The sequence below is a fragment of the Geospiza fortis genome, unplaced genomic scaffold (assembly GCF_000277835.1).
Source record: "Geospiza fortis unplaced genomic scaffold, GeoFor_1.0 scaffold254, whole genome shotgun sequence".
NCBI classification, from domain to species: domain Eukaryota; kingdom Metazoa; phylum Chordata; class Aves; order Passeriformes; family Thraupidae; genus Geospiza; species Geospiza fortis.
Window position 1 is genome coordinate 1464773 of NW_005054441.1, and position 7947 is coordinate 1472719.

The window sequence follows — 7947 nt, forward strand, 5'->3', positions numbered from 1 at the left end:
GCAGCCGGGCCCGGGCGGGCTGTGCGGTGCGTCCGAGCCCGGAGCCGCCTCCCATGGGCGCTCGGAGGTGCTGCAGCCGCCCCGCAGCGGGCCGGGGCCGAGCCGTGGCCGCAGGAAGGCAGCGGAGCGCATGGGGCTGCTGGCCCTGCCCTTTGCGATTTGGCAGCATTGATATATCTGTGGGTCTGGGGTTGTTTGAGACTTTTTTGTTCTTTCCGTAGTAACTAGCGTTTTCCTCGTAGTTCCTAAAACTTCGGGGCCCCCGTGGGCCCAGCCCAGCATCCTCGCCAGGCAGCCCCAGGGAGGGGATCACAGCCGAGCCCCCGGGCCAGATCCCCGCAGTGACGGCTCTGGCTTTATCCTGACTGACAAACTACCTGTGAGGAAGCGTTCAGCAGAAAAGAAGGGATTTCTGCTGACCCTGACTCTGTAGTCTGTCTTGAGTCTTGTATTGTCATTACTAAAATATTAATTATTTTGTGGAATACGTTTCTAAGGGTGTGATGAACGAGGCATGTAATCCTGATACAGGAGAGAGTGGATTTCTAGGAATTGCATTGCATGGTATATAGCTTTTGCCTTTTAAGTTTGGTGTTTTGTGTTCTGGAAATTTTGAAATGTCACTTAATGTGTCATTTAAACTTCTTGATTGTTTGTTAGGTAATTTGGAGTGTATTATGGCTTCTTGAATATTACTAGTGTAACATCATAACATGGAACTCTAATTTTTCCTTCCTCTCCCTCTGTCTCCTTACGGTATCCTTGCCAATAATCTTTAGTTATAGAGTAGTCTCGTTGTCAGCTATCTTCTTTGTTTCTGTATCATTCCCTTTTTTCATCCATTATCTTTATCTTCATTATGTGTTCATTATGCTCTTGCATGCCCCATGCATTTTGTCATCTCCACTGATGCTTCGCAGGGACTGGTAGTGCGCGTGTAGGCCCAACAAATTAATAAGAATTAATTTACGAATTAACAAGAATGAGTCAAAGACTGGCATGGAGTCAGTTTGATCCATCAGTTTGGGGAAAGTGAGCATATGGCAGTGCAGAAGGACAGTGGGTGGATATTCCACCAGTGGGTACTTGGAGGTCTTACGTTCAGCTCCATGCATTGCAGCACATTCCTGTCTGTAAACATTTGGTGTATTTGTGCAGTGGAAGTGTTAATGTACTTGAATAAGCTTGGGCAGACTGGCCAGGGTGCTGAAACAGTCCTGCTGCTGCAGTGAAAAGTGGATGTACTGTGTGCTGCCAATATGTTTCTGTTAGCCAAACTGGTGTTTTAAAAATTTGCTTGAATATCTTGTATTGTGCATAACTTCTGCATCTCTTGTGCTTGCACTTGTTGGGATGGCTTGAGTAGCACATCCTCCTTAGTGTGAGGCAGAGAAGAGTGCTCTGCTGCACTTGTCCTGGTTTGGTACCCCTGTGACTGATGGCTGGAGTCATTCCAGGGGACAGAGCTGACAGCTGTTGTCAGGAGCTGCTGTGTGGGTTTGCTGTGTGCCAGCTGTACTCATTCTCAGTGCTTTACCCTTGCCTTAGTGAGCATATACCTTTGTCTCCCGCCTTGAAACAGGATAATAGAAATGTTTTGTTTATTTGTTTTCTCTGGGGCAAGAGGAGGTAGTGTCCACATTTGCTTCTATTTTCTGATTTAGGGAGAAGGATCAGCCTGGCTACTGAAGCATGTTTCTTCCAAATCTGGGTCCTTATCTGGGAACACTTTAAGAGTGGTGTGATCTTATAGATCCAAGTACAATCTGCACTTAGATCTTGCTTTGGTATTTGAGTTCTCACATTTCATTTAAATTCCCATTCTTTCCAGGCATTGTTATACCTCAGTTTCCTGTAACAACAGCAGATATTTGAGCCTTTGACTAGTGACGAACATAGCAACATGATCTGCAGCAAGTGTGTTGGATCTAGCTGGCCTTCACTATAGCAGCTTTCAGCAGAATATGTTGAATTGAGGTGATGGGTTTGTATTTTAAATTAAGGCACTCTATGATATGGGTCCAAAGAACTGGAAAGTCTGTCTGAAATTCTGCATTATGGCTGACAATTTAGTCTCCTGGAATTATTGCATTATGAATACGTAGCTCTCTGCACTATGTTTGTTGAAAGAGGGTTTTATTTTTGTGCAGCTTTACTGCCTGCTTTTGCTGGTCTCCAGATGGATCAGTGCAGTTCATGGGAAAGAATGACTTCAGCTCCTGGGAACTCAGACATGGTACCTACTGTAAGAGTAGGATAGCTCGTTCATTCCTTCTTCAAGGAACACAGCTCCCAGTGTCTGTGAAATCTCTCTTGAGATATGAGTGGCTAGGTCAGTTAATAGAGCTACTGAAAGCAGAAAAGGTATATAGGACATCCAGTGAGTGTGGGGCCTAAGGCAGGGAGGAAAAAACAAGACAGACATTGGGTTGGCTCAGTCACACACACTGAAGTTTCTTGAAATACTGGTGAGGTGAATTCTTCCTCTCTGCCTTCTTCTATCATTTAACTTGCAAGTCCAGTGCTTGCCTCTGAGCTACATTAATTCACCTAAAAAAACTTGCTGGGGAGCATTCTTCTCTTTTATACATTGGTCTGTGGAAAAAAGCCCTGATAAGATTTAGAGCTAACAAGTATGCCCTTCTATTACCACAAACATTAGATTAGCTCATCTGTTAAATTCTGCCCTCAGATTTTACATTTCTGTTGTGTGAAAACTCTTTCCAGTTTTGCAGCTTTGTAGAAAACACTTCCTTTTGTGTTAATTATACACTATTGTGTGCTTTTTAAGCCACAGGATCAATAAGATGCAAGTATTATAATATACCTTATTGTCACAGCAGCTGTTGTTTTTCTGTGTTTGAAAAAGGCTGGACTTGATATCCAGACACTTGGAAAAGAGCCTTTGGTGTTGTAGGCACATTGTATAGGATCTGAACAGGAGATGATATTTTCTCCTGGGTTAATCTAGGATATGAAGTAGTCTCTAGGAGTAAGGAATCATCATAAATGTTGCCACTATGCCTGTGCATAAGCAGCACTGCTTGAACTTTTGTTGTCTCATACCTACTGACATGAATAAAAACAAACCTGGGTGCATGAAAGTGGATAAGAATAAACTTCAGAACTGTGCTTTGCTTCTAAATGATAATAGCATTGTAAAAATGTCTGTTAATCCACATTATCCACAGATTATGTTCTCTACAGAGTTTCTAAAAGTCTCTGTTCCCTCTTCTGCTTTTAGCCCTGCTCATATTGCCTTTAATTCCTCCTTGACTTTCATTTGGCTTTTGGAACACAAATCCACATAGCTTCTAAAATGTTTTGAGCATTTCACATTAGGAACCTTTTACTCCCTTAATATTTCTTTGAAGCACATCCATTAAATGGCTCAGAAAGCAAAATAGTGTGTAACTACCCCCGGGTGCCTTTTAGGAATTATTCCTGAGTTCCAGTAATGCTTTTCTCCACAGAAATGTAGCAACACACCCTATACTTACTCTCATTTTAAAGATGCGTGCAATATAAAGATATATTTCACAGATGTAAAACTTTTAACTGTACAGCTTGATTGTTTCCCATATGCATAAAGCTGTTCAATTACAGGAGAGCTCCTACAAAACTGCCTGAAGATTTTGGAGAGAGTTGTACATGTAATATTCAAAGCTAGGATACTCCATGATTTGTGTGTTTATCTAAGTCCAGTTAGGCCACGTACAATAAGCAGGGAACATTCTTTTGTTCTTGTCTTTTGTGTGTGACTATATTTGCATCTCTGTTGCTTGTTACTCTTCAAAATCAAATTCAAGATAATAAGTACAGGTTATTTTTCTAAATTATTTGGTTTTGTTGTTTAAGTCCTATGGTTGGATACCTGAGATATGAGTTAACAAGTCCACTATAGCAGGGAGTTGGAGTTCTTGTTTCCTCACAGCATATGTGCAGTAGTGTCTCTCTTTCTCCACAGATATCTTGGAAACTTGCACTGTGCTCAAGTGGCTTTAGTCTGCACTGAGCTAATCGGTGTGATCTCCCCTATCAGCGTGCGTCAGGACAAATGTCACTGCCTCTAAAGGACTTAGTTAACGCTCGTTATAAAAAAGGGGAAAAGTTGCTGCATATGTTAACAAAGTCCATTTATATGCAGAAGAGCTAAATATAAAAATATCTACCTCCTGTACATTTTTACAGTGACGTTTCTTTATTGCTTGCTGACATCTTGCAGCAGAATGCCATCATTGCCTCTGGGCACACTGCAGGTGGTAAGAATGCAGGTGGTAAGAACTGGCGCAGTGTAAAACACTAGTAAAACACACAACTCCTCACTGTGTCCATGGAAGAGGTGGGTGTCCCATCCCTGAAAGTGTTCGAGGCCAGGTTGAACAAGGTTTGGTCTACTTGACAATTTCCCAGCCCATTGCCAGGGATTTGGACAGGGTGACCTTTAAAGGTCCCTTCCAACCTAAACCATTCTGTAATTCTCAGAAGTTTTCCAAAAAACATATTTTTACCCTGAGTGTCTCCTAGGGATGCATGGTAATTTCTGTGTAGTAGGGTTTGAAATAAAGAGGGAGAAATAAATGTGATGGATTCTTTTAATGGAGTTTTGAACAAGCATGTTAAAATGCGACATTTTTGCTGACTCCAGTCATCTTTAGCATCTTGTTCCTCGGTTGCTACATGAAGAAACAGATGTGTTAGGTGTATTTGTAAGAGTGTAACTCCATAATTATCATATCATTGGTGTGTTTAGGTTAGGAATGTTAAACTAGATGTTGACAAATTAGTCTGTCACAACATTCTAATTAGTAGCAGCGATGGTTAGGGATATGTTGTTATATTTATCTTCTGAACAAAGTTTCATCAGTTCTGGTAGGCACAAAGTGATTTCCTTGGGGAAAGCTAAAGCAGAGCAATAGACCAGTTAAACTTATCTTCAGTCAATGACTTCAGTTTTGCTTGCGTGCTGGACAAGAGAAAGAGAGAAGGAAGAATGGAAAGGAAGGAATTTGATGTGTGGTATGAGAGAGGAGTATGCCACAAAGGGGGATGGTAGAAAGATAAGATGGTTGTGAGGGGAGGGGGCTTGTTTGTTTGGTTTGAGGGGATTTTGGTTGGTTGGTGGATTTTGGGTTTTTTGCAACTTCCGAGTGCCAAGTTCTAGCAAGGATTAGTGAATGTCCTCAATAAAATGGAGAAACTTCCCACTACAATAGGAAACAAATGCTCTGGGAACACAAAAATGATAAGAGGAAGAATCCAGTCACATTAACAGTGTTTGGTATTCCTAAGGGCTGGATTTCCAAATCAGCAAGCTGAAATAGTATTTTGAGACTGCTACATTTAATATGCAGTCAACTTTTTCCTGACTATCTAGTAGCTTGTATGAAGCTAAAATACAGATATGATTTGCATTTGCTCTCAGCATCATCCTTTTGTAATCTATTACCAGACAGCACTACTTGAACATTGAAATTACTCTGTAAGAGCACTGTGAGGCTCTAAAGCAGCAACTGAAGATTAGAAAGACTCTCCTACAAAAAGAAGGATAGATCTGAGCTTGTATAATTGAATTATATTTTAAAAGTTAGGTTTTGTCTTGCTTTCTGAGCACTACATTTGTATCTTAATGTATTTTCATGTGAAGCATTAAAATCTTTTTGCAGCAGCTGGTCAGGTCTTAATCTGAAATTGAATTCTTAGTGTGTTGATGTTCAAACCTGACCAGATGGCCACAGAAATGTATATAAGCAAACTTCACACTGAGGAGCTGATGTCCAGTATTTTGTATAAAGGAAAGACTTATTGACTTACTCTTTTTCAATGAGTGGAAATGGTGCCTGACAGTCCTCCCAAGACAGAGCCTGCAGTCCCTGTGTTGCTGCTCTGTGGAGCAAGTGTCCTTTAGAACTTGATGGCTGACTGATAAAGTGATGATGCTCTGATGCCTTCTTGTTCAAGCAAGGACAAGAGCCTCTTGTCAGAGAGAGAAGCATTGCCAGGGACCTGTTTGCCACTTAGAAATGGCCAGGAGGATTATTTCAGTGTCCTTAGAACACTACAAACAGACCTTATCATTTACTTTGTGTTTCTTCAATAATTTCCAAGATCAGGGAGGATTTACAATTGTTTTGACTCAGTTAATACAAGAATGAAGTCAACATTAATTAAAGGAAACCACCACTAGTGATAGGGGAGTTATACATATTTCCACTGTTATTTTGTTTGTCTTCCTACTTCCTGATTTCCTGGGTAAACATCTACTAGGACTTGCGGTACAAACAGACAACTGCATCAACTCCACAAAAGTACTATATTTTGCAGGTTATGTATATATATACATGTGTATATGTGTGTGTGTGTATATATACACTCTTGTAGGTGATTTAGGTTCAGCTTTTTGGGTGGAAGATGAGGAATATACCTAGTACTCACAAAATTGTGTCACTATACACAGGGAAGGGAAGGATAGGAGTAGATGTTTAAAAGAACAGACCTCATCATGAAGAATAAGATTTGTGAAAACATCTGTGTTAAGGAAGTGTTTGCAAGTACCTACTTGTGAGCCCCCAGATCTTCCAGTTTTGCTGGGAAGTGGCCTGGTAAAATCTGACCTAACCAAAATAATGAGGAAATTACTGTGTTTGCTGTGGTTTTTTTGGTTGTTTTTTTGCAGGGATGGGAAGCTGAAAATATTGGTGCTAAAATCAACACATCTTGCAGTTAGGTGTAGTATGAGCAGTTCACTGAACAAGCAAGCTACATACTGTGTATCAGAACTGAGGCATTTAAAGCTGGTAGATTTGCTGTATGTTACTATTTTTATTTTTTGCTGTAGTTCTTGTTCTCTTTCTCCATGTTACTACAGGATCTGGGTTCTGTTATCTCAGTTTCCATGAGTTCTTCAGGAGAATTCTAACATGTACATGATGCAAAAGATAGCTAACCTCCTTATAGAAATGAACGTGATATGCTATGGGTATGGAATATCTCTTTGTTGTATCATCTGCCTGGTTGTGACCCCTTCCAAACCTCTTGGGCATCTATTCACCAGGTGAACAGGGTGAGAAACAGAGAAGGCCTTGACATTCTGCTCACTGTTCAGCAATAGCTAAAACATTAGTTTGTTATCAGCAAAAATAAATTTGTTTTGGGCACAAAACTGAAACACTGCACCATCAGCTGCTATAAAGAAAACTAACTCTATCCCAGCCAGACCCAGGACAGGCCTTTAATTATAAATATTAGATATGTAATCTCACTACTTACGTTGTTGCAGATGTCGTTGGAGTTTTGACAACAGTGACAACGGGTCATTGAAGCGGTGATAAGTAAATGCAGTAGGTAGACTTGAGAGTCTACATGTACTACCTAGGACAGAAAAAGAGCTGCTGCTGCTGCTTTGGGGCCTTGCCACATCTTCAGCAAAGGTGTCCAAGGTTGAGTTTTGGAGTGATACAAATCTAGAATTGATCATTATTTCAGGCTGTATTTTCAGGAGTTGGTATCTTATTCATAAAATCATGAAATGGTTTGACTGGGAAGGGACCTTAGAGATCATCTAGTTCCAGGCCCCTGACATGGGGTGGGCTAGGCCAGGCTGTTCAAAGCCACATCCAGCCTGGCCTTGAACACTTCCAGAGATGGGGCAACCCACTGCTCTGGGCACCCTGTGCCAGGGCCTGCCCACCCTGCCAAGGAACAATTCCTGCCCAAGATCCCATCCAGCCCTGCCCTCTGGCAGTGGGAGCCATTCCCTGGCTCCTGTCCCTCCAGGCCTTGTCCCCAGTCCCTCTGCAGCTCTCCTGGAGCCCCTTCAGGCCCTGCCAGGGGCTCTGAGCTCTGCCTGGAGCCTTCTCTTGTCCAGGTGAGCAGGCCCAGCTGTGCCAGGCTGGCTCCAGAGCAGAGGGGCTCCAGCCCTTGCAGCATCTCCATGGCTCCTCTGGC